Genomic DNA, 20,014 nt, shown 5'->3' on the forward strand with positions numbered 1-20,014 from the left:
CATGCAGACACCCCTAGAAGAAGCAGTTTTGGAATGAAAGTGAGTGTTCTAATATATTTTTTCTTTTTCTTTCAATCTGGTTGATTTCCAGTTGTATTGGACGACAACTACCATAATCTCAAACCAACTGGCTGAGGGAGATGGAAGGTGTAGTCCATCACATCTGCAGGGGCTCCAGGTTAGGAAAGACAGTTTTACCATATTACATCACAAACAAAATGGAGAAATTCCTCCTTTGGGTAAACCAAAATATTTCTTTTTAGTGAATTCCTTTTGGTTCAGCAGACTTCGTGAAAGTGCATGTGTGTAAAGTTGTGTATTATTTGGGTTTCAGATTGATAAGGGATTTGTACATTTTAATTGGTAGATTAATCTGCCAATTAAACTATAGCCCTAAAAGCAATAAACAATATTTGGAGGATAGTTGTGCCCACCTCAAATGTCTTAAAAGCTGTTGAATCGACTGAAACGTTTTCTCTCATGACAAATTAAATCAGTAGTGCCCAGTGTCACCTAGACTGGGCCCATCCTCAGCCTGCATTCTAAAAAGCCATATAATAAGGCAAATATTAAATCCCTTGTATCCAACAAGGGATTTCTCTGGAGCTTGTTTATCAGTTTTGAAGACAGGACTTTATCAGTAACTCTCTGACTCATGTGCGGGCGTTTGGTATGACAAGATTCCATTCACCGGATCAAGTGTTTTTTTTCCTTCAGAGGCTTACATGAAAACATTCCATTTCAACGTGATAATATGGATATTTTGAGAAGAGTGGTGCCATTAAAAAAGAAAAAAGAAAAGTAAAGATACTCTTGAGCCCTTCTCTTGATGACAATGTAGATGTAACTATACAGTTTTTCCTGACAATAGTACAGAAGCGGACTGCCATTGGCTTCTTCTAAACTGTTTCTCCTGGCATTGAAAGGACAGTAATGTAGGCAGAAAGCTGGATTTTCGATGGGAAGGTGGCTTCTTCCATCACCAGCAAGGGAAAGGTAGTCACTCTGAGCAGCAGGTGTTGAGTTGTGAGAACAAATTTGTTGGAATTACTAATGTTCTGCTACATTCTGACCTCGTATGTCATAGACAGTGTTCCACTACCGGTGTAATCAGCTTTTGTGTATGTAATGGGGAAAAGAACCATCTTGTTATTTGCCTGAAATGAAATCATTACATGATACTTGAGAATTTGGGGATATATAATCTCTACACGCTGGAATGAAAGAGACTGATCTAATCACCAAAAGGCAAATCCACATTGGATTCAATAAATTCTCACTACCGCAAACTGACTGTTTAGCAATCCAGTTTTAAAACTATAACACATGCTTCCTTGTGATCATGGGGCTTTCAGTCCAATTAATATCTCCTCATTCTAATTCCTTAATTCTACATAGGAATATTCATTCTTCTGAAAGGTTTGCTGCTCGTTTTGAGCAATGAATTTATTTTAGCCATACTGGTTGAGTTCATCTCGCTGTGCTATAGAACTATATTTAAGGAGTACAGTAACTTGATTTCCCAAGAGATTCCTTATATTGCTCTGTTTTATGATATCAGTTTAACAGCTGTCACCTTTTCCCTTGTCTCTGGTCCTCCTTTACGATTCATCTGCAAAGGGTACTTCTCCTGTAATCTTATTAAACATTCATTGCTGTTGTATACCATTTGTTATAAGCAAATGGTCATTTTATTCATTTTCATTATTTCTGTAAAGAGATCTACATATTGGAAGGCCAGTAGAGCTGAATCTAGTCCACTTGTGGTTGAATAGGAGCTTCACTAACCTCCTGTTTTTGGCTGTTTATGAATAGTGGGCTGCCAGTTTCTTCTTATATGAAAAGTGATATGGGATACCAAAGCCCATATGTATCATCCACTGACTCCCACCAAGGATATCATGCCCATTTCTAAAAAATATTTCAAAAAGCTCAGCCAACAGAAAAGATAACAGAGGATATGGCCCTTCATGTCACTCTTGCACTACAGTTGTGTTTACACATTTCCTTATGTGATCCAGACCATTTTATTTGTTCATGGTTTCATAGCACAAGCCCAGAAAATGGCTTTGCTGAGTAACCAGGTTAAATGTATAATGGTGGCGAGACAACAGCCACTGTGTTATAGGGCTTTAATTTGAGGGTTTCTCCCTCAGAGTAGTCTAAGCCCTAGTTTGTCAAAAATACATATATAAGAACATCGCTGCTGAATCAGGCCAAGGCCCACCTTAGTCTTACTTCTCTCAGTGGTCAACCAGACCTCTCTGATGTGCTTGCAAGCAGCAGATAGAGACATGCTCTTCTCCCACCGTTGTGACTGATATTTGCAGGCATGCTGCCCGTTACCTGGAGACCACACTGAATCTTTAATTGTTCTGTTTTCCATGAATACATCCAGTCCCCTTCTAAAGCCATTCAAGGCAGAGGCCATTGCTACATCCTGGGGTAATGAATTCCACAGGTTGTATCTAACATATAAATAAAAAATAGATTTGTATCTCTCCTTTGGTTCAGGAGCTCAAGATGGCATACATAACATTCCTCCTTTTATTATTCTACACAGCAACCACCCTGTGAGGTAAATTGGGCTGAGAGAAAATGATTGGTCCACCCATCCAATGAGCTTCCATGGTGGAGGGAGGACTAGAATCTGTGTCTCCCCCAATGCCAGATCATTGCTACAACCACTAGACCGCAATGGCTGTGATAAGAAGTGGACTCTTTTTTTCCCCTAAACTACCTTCCAATCAGCTTTATTCAGTGTCCCCTAGTCCTTGTTTTCTAAATAAATCTTTACAAAAAAAATTTTTTCTGAAAAGGAAAAAAGACACTTGAGTCTTAATTGAATCTTTTTTGCTGAATATCTGAGTGTGAAAACCATGCCTCTAGGAAGACACCTAGCCCATCAAATTTTCACCTGCTCTGGTCATAAGCTAATTTAGTCAAAAATGGGTTTCCCAGTGAATGGCTCAATCAAGCAACGGTCAGGTACCTTCCTGGAAGCCTCCTGATTTTTTGGGGCTAAATCCAATCAAAATGTGATCCAGGCTTTGTCTCTTGGTTGCTGTTAGCTGAGCATTCACCTATCTGGGCTGTTGGGCTTTTCTAATATGCAAGGACCTTCCTAAGAAACAGATTGAAATAACTCACAGGTCCACCTTCTGTTTTCTTCAGCAGCAAAACTAAAGACATTATAGCCAAGAGCATGAAACTACAAATTGCTGTTTTCAGGAAACATGGGTAAACCAAGTAGGACAAGACACCTGGAGACTAGTGAAAATTTCTCTGCTTTTCTCCACTTAGAGCCACAGTGGTCTCCTGTTCCAAAGGCCAGGCCTTTGTGCTCCTCAGCATGAGCAAGAAACAAAGGGGAAGTTTCTTAAGGGCAACAGTGCTGAGGCATTTTATAGTAGGGAGAGATCCCAATACACAACAGGATTTCAGAGCTTTGTAGTACATTTTAAGCCCTAGATCAAGACCGTCTTTGCTCTCCAGATATTCTTTAGGTTCAGTGGGATCACGGAAGAGGTAATTTTCTGAAGCTTCACTCCAGTGACAACTTCTATCTACAAATTAGACCTCCACTCTTTCACTCCAATCCTCTTTAAATCCCCTTAATGAGATGTATGCTTGCATTTTTCTCTTTTTCTCTCTGCTTCTCCTTCTGCCAATCACTGCCAATTTGCAGAAGGAGACATCCTCTGTAGATTCTCCAACTTCCCTTTTAAGACTTTTTTCACTGTTTTATCCCAATTCTCAATCTTTTTTACCTTGATCCCCTTTTGCCTCTAGCCAGTCTTAAGCAAATCCTCTTCCCTATTCTGGATAGTTCCAGGCAGAGAAAAATAGTCAAAAACCAGATACATCAATCACCATTCAAAGCTATCAGCCAAGTTTATAAAGCCTGGAGCCTGAATTCTACAACAGTCTCTTTATGAGCTGGTATTCTGCACAGCTGTTCTAATTTGGGTATCTCAATTTAATTTGCATGTTACTCTTAATTTCATACTTTCTATTGGATTTCTAATTTTCCCAGATAAATAGTTAATTTGTTGTAATTTCTGCTATTCCCCAAGGAAGTAACTTGTATAATTTGACACTGTCTGTTTTTTGTCTGTCATTAAAAAGTCTTCTAATTGGATGAGATTGTTCTATCTATGATAACTGGACTTAATTAATCAGGACACATATCAGCACATTGTTTTAAGATTCTTCTGTGGATATCTCAAGTTTGAGTCATGGCCCTAAGTATATGTGTTAACTCAGTACAGACTTTCCCAACACAAATTTGCTAGATATATTACAGTACAGGAGGTAACAGCACCTGGCTGATCTTGGTTGTGGGTAGTGGGCATCTGCTACTAACCACAATGATGAAAAACATGAAAGTGATTGGGCATAAATATATAAAACATGGGGTTTGCACTGTAATGTCACAATGCACATTTGGTTCCTTATCCTCTCTCACTCCCCCTCCCATGGACACTTATGACCTTAGAGGATATCAGAAAAGCTAAGCAGGGCCAGCCTAGTTAATATTTGGTTGGGAGACTGTCAAGAAACCCCAGGGCTGTAGATAGACTGGGAAGTTGAAAAGGGATGCATGAAGAAGACAATGGTAAACCACTTCTATACTGTTGCCAAGAATGGACATGTCCATCATGAAGACACCAAACATCAAATGTGAGTCAAGGGAGCCTTCACCTTTTATGATAGCATCTGTAAACAGCAGGATGAAGGTGCTTATTGGAAGGAACTCTGAAAATCCTCTGTGTATGCAGAAGGGGGGGTACTATGAAGAACCCACTTCTCTATTCCTTCATGTTTCCTGCTTCTCTGAACAGTCTATAGGGAGTCCTTGCTTAACAACCACTTGTTCAGCAACTGTTCGAAGTTACAATGGCGCTGAATGAGTGGGACTTATGACTGGTCTTCAAAGTTCTGGCCGTCACAGCATCCCTGCAGTCATATGATTGCAATTCGGGGGCTTGGAGACTGGCCTGCATTTACAACTGTCACAGCATCCCATGGTCATGGTTTGCAACCTTCACTGTCAGCTTCCCACGAGCAAAGTCAATGGGGAAGCTGGCAGGAGGTCGCAAATGGCAATCACATGACATTGTGCTTAACAATCATGCAAGATTTGCTTAACAACAGCAACCAGAAGTGCCAAACTGCCGTCTTTAGTTGGCGCGGTCACATGATGCAGTGCTTTATGACCGTGTTGCTTAGTGACAGAGTTGCCAATCCCAATTACCATCATTAAGCAAGGACTACCTGTACTGATTCCTTTTTTTCAGCATACTTTTCAAAACCTTTGTTGTTTTTGCTTTATTGCCTGATACATCATTCCACATCTAGGCTACGCTGAACAGCATTTCCTTGAATAATTTCAAAACTGGCCACATTCATCTTTCCCAAAGGCAGGGTCTCTGGAGAACTCTTATAGATAGGTGGCTGATTAACAAGTTAAGAAGTATATTATAAGATGAATGACATACCAAGGAAAAAGCCATAAACAGCTAGCAGATTGTTTCTAACTATTTTTTCTTCCAAGAACAGGGAGTACTACATAAAAAAAGGCTACGCTTGACAGTTCTTTTCCAAAACCATCTTTCTTCCTAAATCTCTTAGTTCAGAAGGTTAACATTTTTGTCAGAGAACCTGAGCAGTTTTCCACCCAAATTACCATTAAAATTTCAAACCCAGGGTTGAATCTTGATGCTTGCAAATTATATAGTAGCTTGTTGCATTTGTGATCTTTGAGGGGATTACTCTTTCTGTCTAAAAATTCATTTGCAATATAACTTTTCACACTGCTGACCAAGGTTTTGTTTTCTGTACTTAACAGTTTCCCATCAACCTGTCAATCCTCCCTGAGAAATATTTAAATAATGCTTTGAATTCAGCAGTTAGGTCAGTCTGGGGTAAGGCTGAATTCTTCTGAAATCTGACTTATCAGTATATAACCAGCACACATTAGACCTTGTCCCATGATATCTGCAGAACCTTGCAAGTGATAATACCTGGGAAGCCTAGATGGTTCTATCCACAATCTGTTTATTATGTCACTGCTGGCTTTACGTGCTGAACTAAGCCTTAAACCAACCACAGTGGTTGAATTCTCTCAATAAACTAAGCCACAGACAAATGAATCATCATCACGAAATTTGTTTGATTTGGGCATAGCATGGTCTATGAATTCAGCCAGTGGGATTCGTAGATTATTGTCCATGGCAGCCCAACCATTTGTTTTGGGCCCACAATTTTTGTTCTTCTTGTCTGTGTCAGTTAAGCATTAAAATAGGTGTCTTAAGATTCCACTAGGCTCAACATATTTTTTAATCAAAAATAAAGAAAGGGTCTTCTTTTGTGATCATCATTGTTTCAACCTTCAATGCATGGCAGCTGAAATAAAATATTTTTTAAAAAGTGCAATCCACAGCTTCAAAAAGTCCCCTGCCTCTGGTCTACAGTATGATATGATGTGTGAAGCCATGTTATTCAATAAGTTATAATTAAACAGACTGTGGCTTAGTGTGATACGTGAACCCAATTACAGACAACCATGATTTCTTTCTCTGGTTCAGACAACAACACTCTTGTGCAGAAGAAGTAGAAAAGGTATCAGAGCTTCAGAGAAGCAGGCAACAGATCGATCAGGACAATCTTGCACCACTATTTGTTTGCCAATAAATTCAGATTAATTCTGGCTTACTGTGTCTTTCAAATGCAGTGACTATTGGTCAGTTCATTCATTGGGCTTATACTCAGAGCATCATCTTCACACTATTCAGAACATAGAGCTTCAGTACATAGGAATCACAGTCCTAGAAAGCTTTGAAAAGGTGCTTATTTTCCTCTTGAAAAGGAGTTGGTGATACATTGTTATACCAAACTGGATCGAGTATTTCCACACCGCCTGGAAATCAGAAATGAGGTACACATGCCCGTCAAAATACGCCACTGTTAGATTCAAAAGGAAAATATATTTGACTCACTTGGAGACAAAATGATGCATGTTAATTCTGCTCCAGAAGATGCTTAATGATAGATCAGCAATTTGGAAACTTATGGGAGAACAATGGAAATGAATGTTGTGTGGTTGCAAGCTGGGAAGAGTGGCAGATTGACCCCTCCCTGGCAGATGTCATGCTCCATGGGTTCACCATGAGACAGACTGTCTTGCCATGAGTTAGGCTGAACCTCCCATCTTCTCCAAATTTATCCAGCTGGGGCATTTCATCAAGGGCTTGGGCCTTCAACCCAGCCATAGGGAAAACTGAGAAGGTGGTGCTTTGGTTCATCCTGCCTAAAGCTCAAGAATACACAACATCACCAAATTTGTGGAAGGAGTCACTATGATTGCAGATATGCAGACTTGCACTTGATTAATGAGAAATCCCCCATGGAGCCAAATCTTTAGATACAGAAAGGAGGTACATGAAGAAAAAAAAAAAGGAGAGGAATAAAGGAAAAATAAGGGAAGGTATTAACCACCCATGTAACCATAACCATTATTATAACCAACCCCTTTCCTTCTGCTTGATCTCCCCTCTTTAGCACCATTCTCAGTTTTATATAGAGCACAAGTGAAAACCAGCTTCTGGGTACTGTTTCTTTGACTCACCCAGCTAAACGTTCCACCTCTGATGCCTGAGGTCTTGACAGCAAATATCTGCCTTCCTACTAACCATCTCTGAACAAGCATTTTACTGCTAGGAGTCCCATCTGGAGGACTATTTGGTCAGCAAATATTACTTTATATATTTTATTTCCCTCTTGTTCCTTTTTGCTGTTGACTTAAATGTTAATAACTGGCTGGTATAATATGACATGAATAGACATGCAAGTCTCCTGTGCTTTAGTGCATAAGAGATTATTTCTTTGTCTTCTTCCTTCTTTTCTGTGTATTCCTCTTCCTTTTTGCTTTCTTTTTTGCTTAATAGATATAATCATTAAAGCTCTTTAAACTCAGGAGAAGGGATATGGGGCAATTCAGGAGCTCAGGTAAGAGCACATAGGAATGCTAAGTGGGTCTCTAAGGTGTATTTTCTTTTGTCTTACTATGATGGATCTACAGAGAAGGTTTACCACATTTTATTGCACCAATACTAGGACGAAGAGAGGCGATTTAAGTCTTCACTGATTGCATCCTTAATTCTTTGCTCCTGCATTTTATATTCAATTTCAATTCTTAAGCTTTACAACTATACGCAGCCTTGCTTGAGAGCTTTTGGCTGTAAGATAAATGATTCAGGATAGTTCCATATGTCTCTTACCGCAAAGTGTCTTTCGCGGCCTACATTTCAGCATCGCGCACCAATCTTTGTTCTACAGCGAAAGGGGCATCCACGGGAGGAAAAGAGGTCAAAAAAGGCAAGATGGCAGCATTGCAATAGAAGCCCCACCCCTTTTGTAGTCGGATAACACATAATTGAAGGTGAGGCTTCAATTGGAATGCTGTGGCTGTCATTTTTCCACTTCTGGCTTCCACTGTACATGCTGCAATACAGACAAGTTGGACAAGCCATAACAATGAATATTTCATATACTTTGGATGGTCCACATATTTATATTGTGAAATGTATGCCAGTTCCTGGGATTTTCTCATGAAGCAGGAAAAAGTAGCTAAAGTAGCTGAGGCTAAAAAGATAGCTTTTTCTGGATAAGAAAAAAAATAAATTCAAAATGTTATACTGCCTTTATAGAAAAATCAAAGCTGAGGAATGACCAGAATCTGAACTTTCCTGGAGAAATATGGCAGTTTCATATGATACTAGTCCACAAATTATATAAGCAAGTTCCTGATAGGCAGCTCCTAGGTTTCAGATGCCTTGAATTCCTTGCTACTCCAGTTTTCTTGGCAAAGGTTAGGGAAATGGTTCTCCATCTGATTGTTTCAGATGTTTTGATTTCCCAATCTAGCCATTACTTTGGGATTCCACATGGTCTCCCATCCAAAAGTTAACTAGGCCTGACTCTGTTTAGATTCCAAGTCCAGGCAAGGCCTGCTAGGTGGTGTCACAGAAGGAGGAACCTCTTAAATACATGACTGGAGTGTAATCATTAAATTTTAATTATGCCTAAATGAAATTAAAACCAATGTTTGTCTTAGCCCCATGACCTTTAGTAGTGTGTCCTTAGACATGCATGCAAAGACTAAATACAGCCCTTGGACTGGAAAAAAATCATGTTTCCTGGAGGTAGACCTGGATCTACCAGCCTGGATCTACTCATTAAGAAACAGAAACCATATGCTTTGGAAGAACGGTGGTAGGAATACTATTTCTGTAGAGAATGGGGTATTTGAAAGAGAACCAGCTGTCTTCAGTAATGCTTCAAAGCAATTTCTAAATTACATGAGAATGATCCTTTTCCCATTTTCGTTTCTACTTCTACAGATGTACGTCCTACTTTATAAAGGAACATAATACTTGGATGAGGAAAGAACATAGTTGTACGCCACCCAGAGTTGCTTGGAAAAGTAAAAAGGGTGGCTAATAAATTGTGTGTGTAAGTAAGTAAGTAAATAAATAAATAAATAAATTCCTTTTTTCAAGGTTCCCTCTTTTTGAGGGGTTGTCTAGACCAGTGTTTCTCAGCCTCAGCAACTTTAAGATGTGTGGACATCAACTCCCAGAATTCCCTAGCCAGCAAGACTGGCTGGGGAATTCTGGGAGTTGACATCCACAGATCTTAAAGTTGCCAAGTTTGAACAACGCTGATCTAGAGCAAGGCTGCTGTAAAGATCTCAAAGAGAAAATAAAGATCCTGAAGTTTTCCATGAAGAATTACTAGCATTCCCAGAGGGCACCAATTTCCTTACTATGGCAGCATTTATTGTGTTTCTGTTTAGCAATTGTAAATTTGTACTTGCGTATAAATCAAACCAATCAAAACTCATTATGGCCCTTGACCAGAAATCCAATATAATAAAGAAAACCTATGAAAACTTAATAAAACGTTCAACAATTTTCACAAGTAAGCAGAGTTGTTCTTGCAGATGGTCATTCTGGCTGGGATGATATTCTGCTTACGGCATAGCCGTATCGCTTAAGTAGCAAATTTTTCCCATGGAATAGGTGACTTGGAGATTTCTGCAGCTATAAGGTAGCTAACATTGCATTTACATGTATTAATTAGCATGTGCAAACGCTATAGAATCTGTCCTCTTTTATCTATTTATTTATTTTTGGTGGAGATGAGTTATGATCATCCTAGTTTCTGCTCAGCGTTAGAGTCCCTAGTGAACAACTTCAGTTTCCTGCTAATGCTTAATATTATTTTCCATGCCATTAGATCTGGGTGTACTCTAGATGATTTGCACATTTGAGAAAACTTCCCTTAACCCAGTTTGACCTGTTTCTTTTCTGGGGCATCCAGTTTGGATTTTTGCTCGTTCATCAGGTATGGAGAAAGAAAAGTTGCATTCCTTCCTCTTCATATGATAATTCCTTACACAGATTGGCAAGGGAGATAAGGTCACTAGGGAGAAACATTCTTGGCATTTTGAGAACAGCTAAAGAGGTTCTGATAAAATTAATGAAATGCTTGAAAGCTCCGCAGATGATAAGTTCCTTATCTGAAACGGTTCTGAAATGGATATGTTAAATTCATTTTCTTACACTGTAATATAGCCTTCCTTTGCAGCCCAGTGATGAGGTTTTATAATAGTGATACTCACTAGAATTAGGTTCACTGCTTTGAACCAAACCCAATAAGTGTGTCTCTCTTTTGCATGCAAGCACCTGTATGTTCTGAGATCTTGGGAAATCTGCAATATTTCAGGTCCAGGAAGGTTCTGAAACTTCTGGAAAATAATACTATAATGCTACACTAGTTGTTTCAAATGAAGAACGGGCAAAATCCTTGTGATATCTTGATTTACCTTTGTGGAAGATCTTGATGGAGAGCTCCTACGTGGATTGGTCAGAATGAAATGTCTGCCTTTTCCCCTTTCCATTTTTCTTTCTTTGCTGCCATTGTTAGTAACTTTGGAGAGTGAGTTGGGTTGGGATAACAAACAGCCAAGGAAAACATAAGACATTTTATAGTAACATGACACTGAGTTGTGCTTTGTAATTTCTTTAAGTGGTTTTTGCCTTGTGAAAGAGGCTCATGGTTTTTTAACGGATTCTCAAGGTGTTTGAGAATGTCTTCTCAATTTCTGTTGGTGGTATTTTTGAGCCTACTTTATTGTGGAAGGTAGTGGAAGATGCTACTACCAGTGATAACATTTTTTGTTAAATAAATTTCCATTGTATGGAAGCTTTGGGGTTGTCCTTCGCTTTCTGATCTGGAAAAACACCACCACCAGTGGCAGAGATGCTATCAAGAGGTCTCTCCTTCAGATGGAGGGAGACCACAGATCCCTTGCAGAGTTGATTGAACAATGAAAGACAGGATATTGACACACATCCCCGATTCCTCATTACTAAATAAATAAATGGAAGGACACCCTTCTCCACCCAAGAGAAAATCCATCATACTTTTGTTCCCTTTTCAAAAAACACGGCAAATACAAATGACATGAGAATCGGTTGGAAAAAATGCAGGGGATTTTTTTCTCCACAGAACTAGTTGCAAGCAGAAGCCTTTATCTTCAGTCTTTAGTGAAAAAATTCTGTGATGCTGGCAAGTGATACGCTTCATTAAATATAGGAGAGCAAAATAAAATTGCTTCAAGTGATGGTCTATTATGGAATCAGGTGTAATTACTGTAAAATAGCCTTTTCCAACCAAATGTACTGGATGGAACTGAGATCACTTCCTCACTAGAGATTAATAGGATTTTTTAGCATCACCCAGACATTGTTGGAGTAACACAAAGACTGACTTCAACAGATTTAGAGGGAACTAACTTAGCAAAGGGGTCTCAAGCTCCATATGTCTTCCAATAGCAGATGCTAGTTTTCTCTCCGTATACAAGGTTTAGATAGATGATTACAATAAGCAAGATTCCTCCACCCGCCTTCTCTCCCCTTTGAAAAAATCTTCTGGCTGATCACAAGACTTTTACCTGATTTTGATGTATCATTTAAGCACTCTTTTTTTCCTCTCTGGAAAAGGGTTAGGGCTGAAAGTTATAAGATATAATAAATATAAGACATATTCTAGAAGCAGGGTGGAGTAGCCATAGACTTACCTTTTGCCATTACATGATTGAAAAGCTATTAAAATGTTTGTGTTTCTAACCCAAGGACTGTCAGGGAGGCTTTGGTTCAAGAGAAAGCAATATGCTGTATAGTTTGGGAAATGTTACAAGCTGTAGGAAAATTAGAACACATTTCTTTTTTTCCCCTTCTCCCTTCTTTTCAGCAATATAAGACATTATAGGTAGTGCTTTGTAGAGGGGAAAAAGAATGTATTTCTTAGGAGAACCATTTAGTTTTGCATGAGTCTGCTAAGAGTTTAATTTTTCATATCCTTGCTTAAAAGGGACCACAGGGAGGAGCAAATATGAGCCAGCAGTTTTAAATCTGTTACAGATGTGCTCATAGTGTGGTTTGGGGACCAGAATCAGAAAGCATTTGGTTTGCAAGCTGCCTGCCTCTTGCATTTGTTTCCTGTGAAAATCCTTTCCAAACATGACGTTACTTGCAGAAGAAGGGTTACACAGGGTGCAGCCCTAAAATGGATTTTGCAGGAATGAATATTGTGATTTTTATTTTTAACTTATCAAAGGTGCATATTACAGCCAAAGTGCGTGGAAATTGAGTTGTCCTCATTTCAACATTTATGTAGAACAGCCTTCCTCTAACTTAATTCTCTCCAGATGAGTTGGATGCAACTCCCACCATGGCCCACATACGCCTGGAAGGAAGATGTGAAGCAACAACCTCCAACTTCCCCTGAGCCAGGTGGTACCTTTATCTCCATCTTGCAAGACAACAACATGAAATTAATAACCTATCTCCAAAAGCTAGCGTATTAGCAGCATAGGTTACCCAATGCTTCACATTGATGTTAATGTTGACCTTTTTTTTTTTTTTTTGTAAAATCCCATATTGTTTTAGAAAATGTATACTACAATAAAGTAATACCAATTAGGTTCCAGACAAGTCTCAGAGGATGGATGGATAAATGGATGGATGGATGGATGGATGGATGGATGGATGGGAGGGAGGAAGGAAGGAAGGAAGGAAGGGAGGGAGGGAGGGAGGGACACATAAACAAGAGGTCAATTTTTACAGCCTCTAAAAGGATGACAAGGTCTGAGCAAGCCTGATCTTGGATGGTGAACTATTCTACCACAAGGAAGGCACTATGGATAAGAATTTTCCCTCAGCCTCTTGGGAGCAGGGGACTAACAGTTTTTCCTGAGTTCCTCATATCAGACAGGTGGTTCTTGCTGAAGGAGATGACCCTGTAGGTGCCTCAGCACCAAGCCATATAAGGCTTTATAGGTTAAAGCCAAGATTTGAAATTGCCTCTTCCTGCCCATCCAGTCCTAGCCATGAATCCACTGGGCATAGACCAACTTTCTCAGGTGAAATGCCACCTTCAAGAGACAACACTGAAGCCAGCATAGAACCAAAACAGCAACTCCAGCTTGCTTGGGTGCAACTCTTTCTTCCTGTCCAGGCCCTAAAGCATCCCAATGCAGTTGGAAGATAGGCATTGACCTTCTCAACCTTTGGCCTCTAGGGAATAAATTAGTCAAAGTTAGTATAAGGATTCCCCTCTTTACATTCCCTCTTTGACATTATGTTTGACACTGGTTCTGTTTGATCAGACTGATATTCTCAGGGTTCATCACCTCTACTTCCTACCATTTGTTTCCCCAAAATATATTCCTCTGCAATGGAACAGATACCATGTTAAACTCCATGTGGTAGAGCAGATAACATGGCCTTCCATTCTTTTACTGTAGAATACAGCTAGATTAGGCATTTAGGCTATCTAAATGCAATTTCCTAATAAAGATGTTCTTTTTTAAAAGATAAGCCTCCAGTTAAAGCTATTCCCACAGTCACATGGACTTCAGCTCAGAAATGTTATTATTCCTGCTGGTGCCACTGATGCTACTAATCTCACCTTTCCTCTACATAGTTCAAAGCACTGTGCAGAGTTTAGTTTCCCTGGCTCCATCTTATCCTCCTGACAAACTCACTAGAAGGTTTAAGAAGATGCCCCAACAATCAACATAATTGAACCAAGTACTTTACTTAACTTTTACCATATCTCTGACTGAAGCAACTAATCTCTCTTTTTCCTGTCTTTCTCCTTCTCCCTCTTCTGAGAAAGAGCTGGTGCATGTTCAGTCCCACACTAGAAGATCAAAAGTGTACCTTTCTCCTTCAGGTGATCTATCAGGGTTCACATATGTGAAACTTATGCCATCATCTCCTCACCATTACTTCTTCTTCTTGTTGTTGTTGTTGTTAGAAGCAGCTATATTTGTATAGATCTCTCTGGAGAAGTATCTGATTGCATTAAAACTCTGATAATGCAGATCTTATTACTACAAAATATCAATGGACTACTTTCTTCCCCCATTTCCCCTTCCATTTTTAATTCCATCTTCCCATTTTTTTTAAAAAATGGAGATCTTGATAGTTTTTCCATAATATTGTACTTACGTCATTGATCCAAGCAAGTATATCACTTCTCTCTGTATTCTGGGTAATTACATAAAGGTATATGGTTAAAAAGGATGAACCATGAGAATTGGATCTGGAGTGCAGCAGGCTCTAAACTGGATTTCAGTCTCTCTCCTGAATCTGTATACTACTAAAACTCTTGTGTCTGTAAACTTCAACTGGGCAAAACAGTGTGTCATAGGGCAACAGTTTTTGAACCAAGGTACCTCAAATGGGCTAACTTACAGAATGTGTCTGAAATCTGGGACCCATGACTCCTGTGGGATTGAAATTTGGGAAATTTGTGGCTGCTTTAGCACTGCTGTGCTGCCATGCCGCCACAGTCAGCCTAGGTCACATGATCATCATGGGTGTATCCCCAACCTCTTTACTGCCTCCCTGTGTCCCCTGTGCTTAATTAGCTGGTGGCAAGGTGTGTTGGGCAAGTGGCAATTGGCTGCTTTGGAAACAAGGCAGAAATCTGAAATCTCTTAACAGTGGTGGGTGTTGAGGGAAGGATGAAGGAGTGACTTGAATGCTTGCTGGTGAGGTAGGACTGGCTGGAGGCACTGGTGGTCAGTGGGTGAGCCCTCTTCCTCCCTCAAGGGAGGGGGCCCTTGGGGACATGCCAGAATGGGGAATGGGGGTGCAGTTTTCCTCACAGTCCATGGCTCCCTTTGTTCGATCTCCCCCCAGCAAAGTGGCAGGCAGTTCTGCTGGTCAGCCAAGGAGGGGGAGGGGAGGGGGAGGGAAGGGGGAGGGGGAGGAGGGGGGAAGGGAAGAAGGAAGAAAGATTTCTGATGCTCCCTGCTGGCTTCTCACAAGCAAAGTCAATGAGGAAGCCAGCAGCAAGTCGCAAGTCGCTCACACTCCCACTGCTTTTTTGCCCTTGGTCATTCTCTTTCTCTGTTTAAGTAAGGAAATATCTCTGAAATGATGACCCAGTGGGTCACAGGTTTTCTAGTATTATCTATTTTCTGCTTCATCAGAAATGTAACCAATTGTCTTAACTTAGGATTCTAACATGCCCACAACTTTCTACCCTTCCAAGTACAGGAAAGTTTGACCTGCATAGGAAATTATTCTAAATTGTATAGAATCTATATCATCATCTAGTTATTAATTCATCTAAAAGATATTTTGCTGTCTTTGGTGACTGGTAGCATCCCTTCATCTAGACGGGACTGATCTAGGAGGAACACAACAGAAGTAGAACTAGTTGTACAAATATTCAAGCAAGGAACCTTTGAACTAAAGGTTGAATCTTATAAATGTACAGCAATAAACCACAACCTTGGCAACTTCCAGAAGTGTGGACCTCATCTGCCAGGATTCTCAACAATGGCCATGCTTGGCTGAGGAATTCTGGGAATTGAAATCCACACATCTGGAAAGCACACAGGTTAGGAATCACTTCTGAAGAGTAAGCGTGTGCTATCTTTCTCTGGACCCTTTTTAGAACTCCCCAAATGCCCACTGACCATGTGACTGAATTTCAGGTGTATAACTATAAACATCAGGGCAATTTCTTGAAGTGGAAAACATGAAGACATTGCCATAATGGGTACAACATATTTAAATAAGGGAGTGGAAAATATATAAATAAGAGAGTGGAAAAGCCTAGCTTCCCTAAAATAAAGAAGAAAATTTGGCATAACTCAGAAAGATGTTCCACAGTTTTGCATCCTTAAGCCAATACTGAAATCTTCTCCCACTCCAAAAATGCTAACTGTGACTTATGCATGATCATAAATTTCCATACTAATATATATCCTTGTGCATTAAATGGTGAAACATACTTCTTACCATTTAACAAAATGATAGTAGCCACAAAGTGAGATACAATAATTTGGACATCTGTATTCCCAGGAGGCATCAACTGTGGAAGAAATTTGATCCAAGGTTTTTTCTTTTCTGTAAGATCCTGATAATTTCATTTACTTCTTTATGGAGATTCTATTTTGCACTCTTAAAGAGGCTTCAAGGACAAGGCATGAATTCAAGCAAACATATTAATAATAAACCAACAAGAAGGGAGATAAAAGCAAAAACAAAAGTGATAAATAATGAGAAGAGCTGTCAAACAAAGCCTTTAAATCTATCAACCAATTTATAAGAGGAATAGAGATGTCACAGAAGCAGTCAAACGTCATTAAAAGCTCAAGAGGACAGGACACATTTAACTTGGCATCTGAAACATGGTAACAATGACATAAGGAAAACATAGATGCTGGTAGTATGATTACTACTGAGAATGTAAATTCATTCCAGCCTACACTCAGCATACCTTCAGGGCACATTTTTTTCAACATGCCAGGAACATCAAAGGGGGGGGGGAATTGTTTCTCTCTCCCACCTCTCATTGGTGTGGTTGAAATAGTTCCATGTAATGTTGGCAACTGCAACAGAAGGTATTCACACAGGATTAAGCAAAGATCAGATTGTTCTGCCCTGCTGTGCTAATAGCACTCAATATTTTTTGTCATGGGGAAGTACTCAAACAGGCAGCGGTGGGCCAGATGCAACGGCATATATAATGTGTTTCCAATCAGCTGCAAACAAACCGATGGTGACATTCTCAATTTTCACCACAGAGGAATGCATTTTTGTCCCACAACCAGCACATGAAAAAGCAGCTTGTGGAGAAAAGATAGATATCATAATTCTTGCAAGTAAGTAAGCACCGGGTAAAGAAATTGCCCAATTACGTGAAGGATCTTTTTCAGGGAAAGAGGAATGGGGGCAATTGTTCAAAGCCCTCCACAGTAAGATTCTGCGTTTGGAATGATCAGATGAAACAGTAATTTTTCAGGGCAATGAAACCCTTTGTTTACAGATAATGCCAATAATTATTTTAACACGCTGACAGTTTTCCATAGGGTGGCCCTGTTCCTTTGCAGCAGAAACAATTGTCCTATGGTCCCTTCATAATTGCCAAGGTTCTTACTGCCAAAGCTTTGGTAGATCACCATCCATTTCTTTAGATGCATCAAGCATTGGCCCACAAAAGGAGTATTAGATACCTCTATGGCTGCTTTGGGGAGGGAGAGAAAGAGAGGAAGAAATGGTAAGAGATACAAGATGAATTGCTTCTAGTGACTACAAATAAAGCAGTAGCTAGGTATGATACAGGCATTGTTGCATCGCATAGCTGCAGTGATAAGAAATCCTTGTCTCTCTTTAATTTATGGAAAATTATATTAAATCTCCTCATGAGTTCTAGCCCAACTGTTTTGCGTGACATTATTCCTTAGAACAGAGAACATCTTGGAGACTTGAAATGTTCCTCCACTGAGTTTTGGATTTTGCCATTTCTCATTTGCACCCAAGTTATTCTTTTGCAGAGATAATGGCCTGTGCAAGCGGAATTACGTTTCCAAGATAGTGGATAGATTATCTATGCTACATTGGAGGTGGCTTAGCTTGCAGCTGTAGGTGAGAAGTGTGTGACTTTCTTATAGTAGATTGTTCCTGGGAATCAGTGTAGTCCAGTCAATCTGTTTTTAACTGTACTGCATGGGTATTATAGATTGAGAAGTGCTTGATTTAAATCCCTTAGTTGTGTATCTCTGTCAGAGATGTTTGAACAGATGTAGCTGTATTGTAAAGGCTGATCACAAACAGTGGATTTTGTAGTGTGTTCAGGATGCAGGTTGTGCTAGTTAATGACCACAATAAAGTTATTTATTAATAGGATGCAGGCTGGTATTACGCAAACCTGCGCAGAGTCTGCATATTTCATATATAAGCCAGTGCTTTTATGTCCGTTCACAATACTGTCTATTTTTTAAAAAGAAAAAAAAAAGCTTTAATGTTTGTTAAATTTATGGAAGAAAGATAAGGAATGAAAGGAAACCCACCCAAAAAAGTACTACTATACCAATTTAACACAATGTAAATTGGTTTAATCTTAAATGTAATGAAGACTAATCCAGTGAGGTTGAAGACTAGACACTTGAGGTCCTGGACAAGAATAAAAATACTCTTAGACCTTCTGGATCCTGGGATTAATTCACAAAAATAGAAGAACCAATGTTTGATGTTGTCAAAGAGATATGTTCATCCCCAGTCATAATTTCAAGCTTCTGCTGACCAACCTTACCTGGTAGAGGCCACAGTGCAACATCTTCCTTTGTAATTTTACTGTTATCCATTATCCTGTTTCATTCTTCCATCACACTCTTATGGACGCAGATTTTTTTCTGATTACATCATCATTTTCATATAGTAACTGCTGGTTTTTGCATATCTCAGTTTACTGTTGGGATGGAACTTAAACTTAAGAAACTGATAGTCAAACTTGCTCTTGTGTCCAACATAATAGTGCAAATAGAAATCACTCACCATGATCAAAGAGCGCCCGCTGGGAAGCCAGCATTCTCTGCGCTGTTTAGAAGGTTAACATAGACTAGTCCAGACTCAGGTTAATGAAGAGATGGAAATTATTAAACCTGTAATAATTGCTAGAGCCTCTTGTCCGCATGTCCAGAAAATAAATATGTCATTGAGGAATCTCAGGTACAGTATTTTGGGGCATGGAGCCAGAATACAACATTCTGTATTAATTAAGTTATTAATGTTGTTGTTGTTATTATTATTATTAAGATCATGGCATACTGTATTGTCGTGTAAATGGTCAACGCTATCTTGTTGGTCTGAAGATATCTGCAGTCTTCAAAATGGAAGTAATTTGGCTGAGTTTGGTTGCAAAGGTTAGTGCCAAATGTGTGCTGTGGCATGCTTGTAGTCCATCTTGCCATAGGGTCTCAGCATCTGCAGAGGCAAGGACTGCATTCTATCAAAGAGGGTCAATACATTGTAATTTTTCAGATAACACTTTTTTCTGAGGTAACCATTAGTTTCACTTTCAATCAGATAGCGCAGTGTTTTTCTATTTGGCAACTTTAAGATGGGTGGACTTCAACTCTCAGAATTCCCTAGCCAGTGCTGGCTGGGGAATTCTGGGAGCTGAAGTCCACCCATCTTAAAGTTGCTAAGGTTGAGAAACACTGGGATAGACATTTGACCACTCAAGTTCACTTTTAAAGAGAATTATCTTATTTGACTTCAGTGATAAGTAAAAGTAGATTGAAAAAATAAAATAATTAAGCTGGGCAGGGAGAGTCACATGAATTATGCTGAAGATAAAACCTTAGACTACTGCTCTAAAAAATACATATTTCTAATTCTCTGCTTCCATGCTTTTCATTCTAAGGACCCAGATTTTACAACCCTACACAAAAAACTGTCTATTCCATAAAACAAATAGGGTTAATTTTGCACACAATGCAGATTAGGGTGGAAAGTGGAAAGTGTACTGAATTTCTTTTAAGAGCTCTAATTTTTCTAGCCATCAAACAACCCAATTATCCTGAAAGAGTCATCCAGTTTGTTCCACTGCAGGAAAGCATGGCAGGTGAACAAATCAG

General features: G+C 39.4%; 1 pseudogene; it reads right to left on the reverse strand.

Moving 5' to 3' along the window:
- Nucleotides 1-15,709: 15,709 nt before the first annotated feature.
- On the reverse strand, nt 15,710-18,932 carry LOC103065296 (protein mago nashi homolog pseudogene; annotated as a pseudogene).
- Between the last annotated feature and the right edge of the window lie 1,082 nt (nt 18,933-20,014).

Source organism: Python bivittatus, unplaced genomic scaffold (genome assembly GCF_059951505.1).
Source record: "Python bivittatus isolate LINGU-HERP-01145 unplaced genomic scaffold, Pbiv_v1 ctg000120_np1212, whole genome shotgun sequence".
In the NCBI taxonomy this organism is placed as follows: Eukaryota; Metazoa; Chordata; class Lepidosauria; order Squamata; family Pythonidae; genus Python; species Python bivittatus.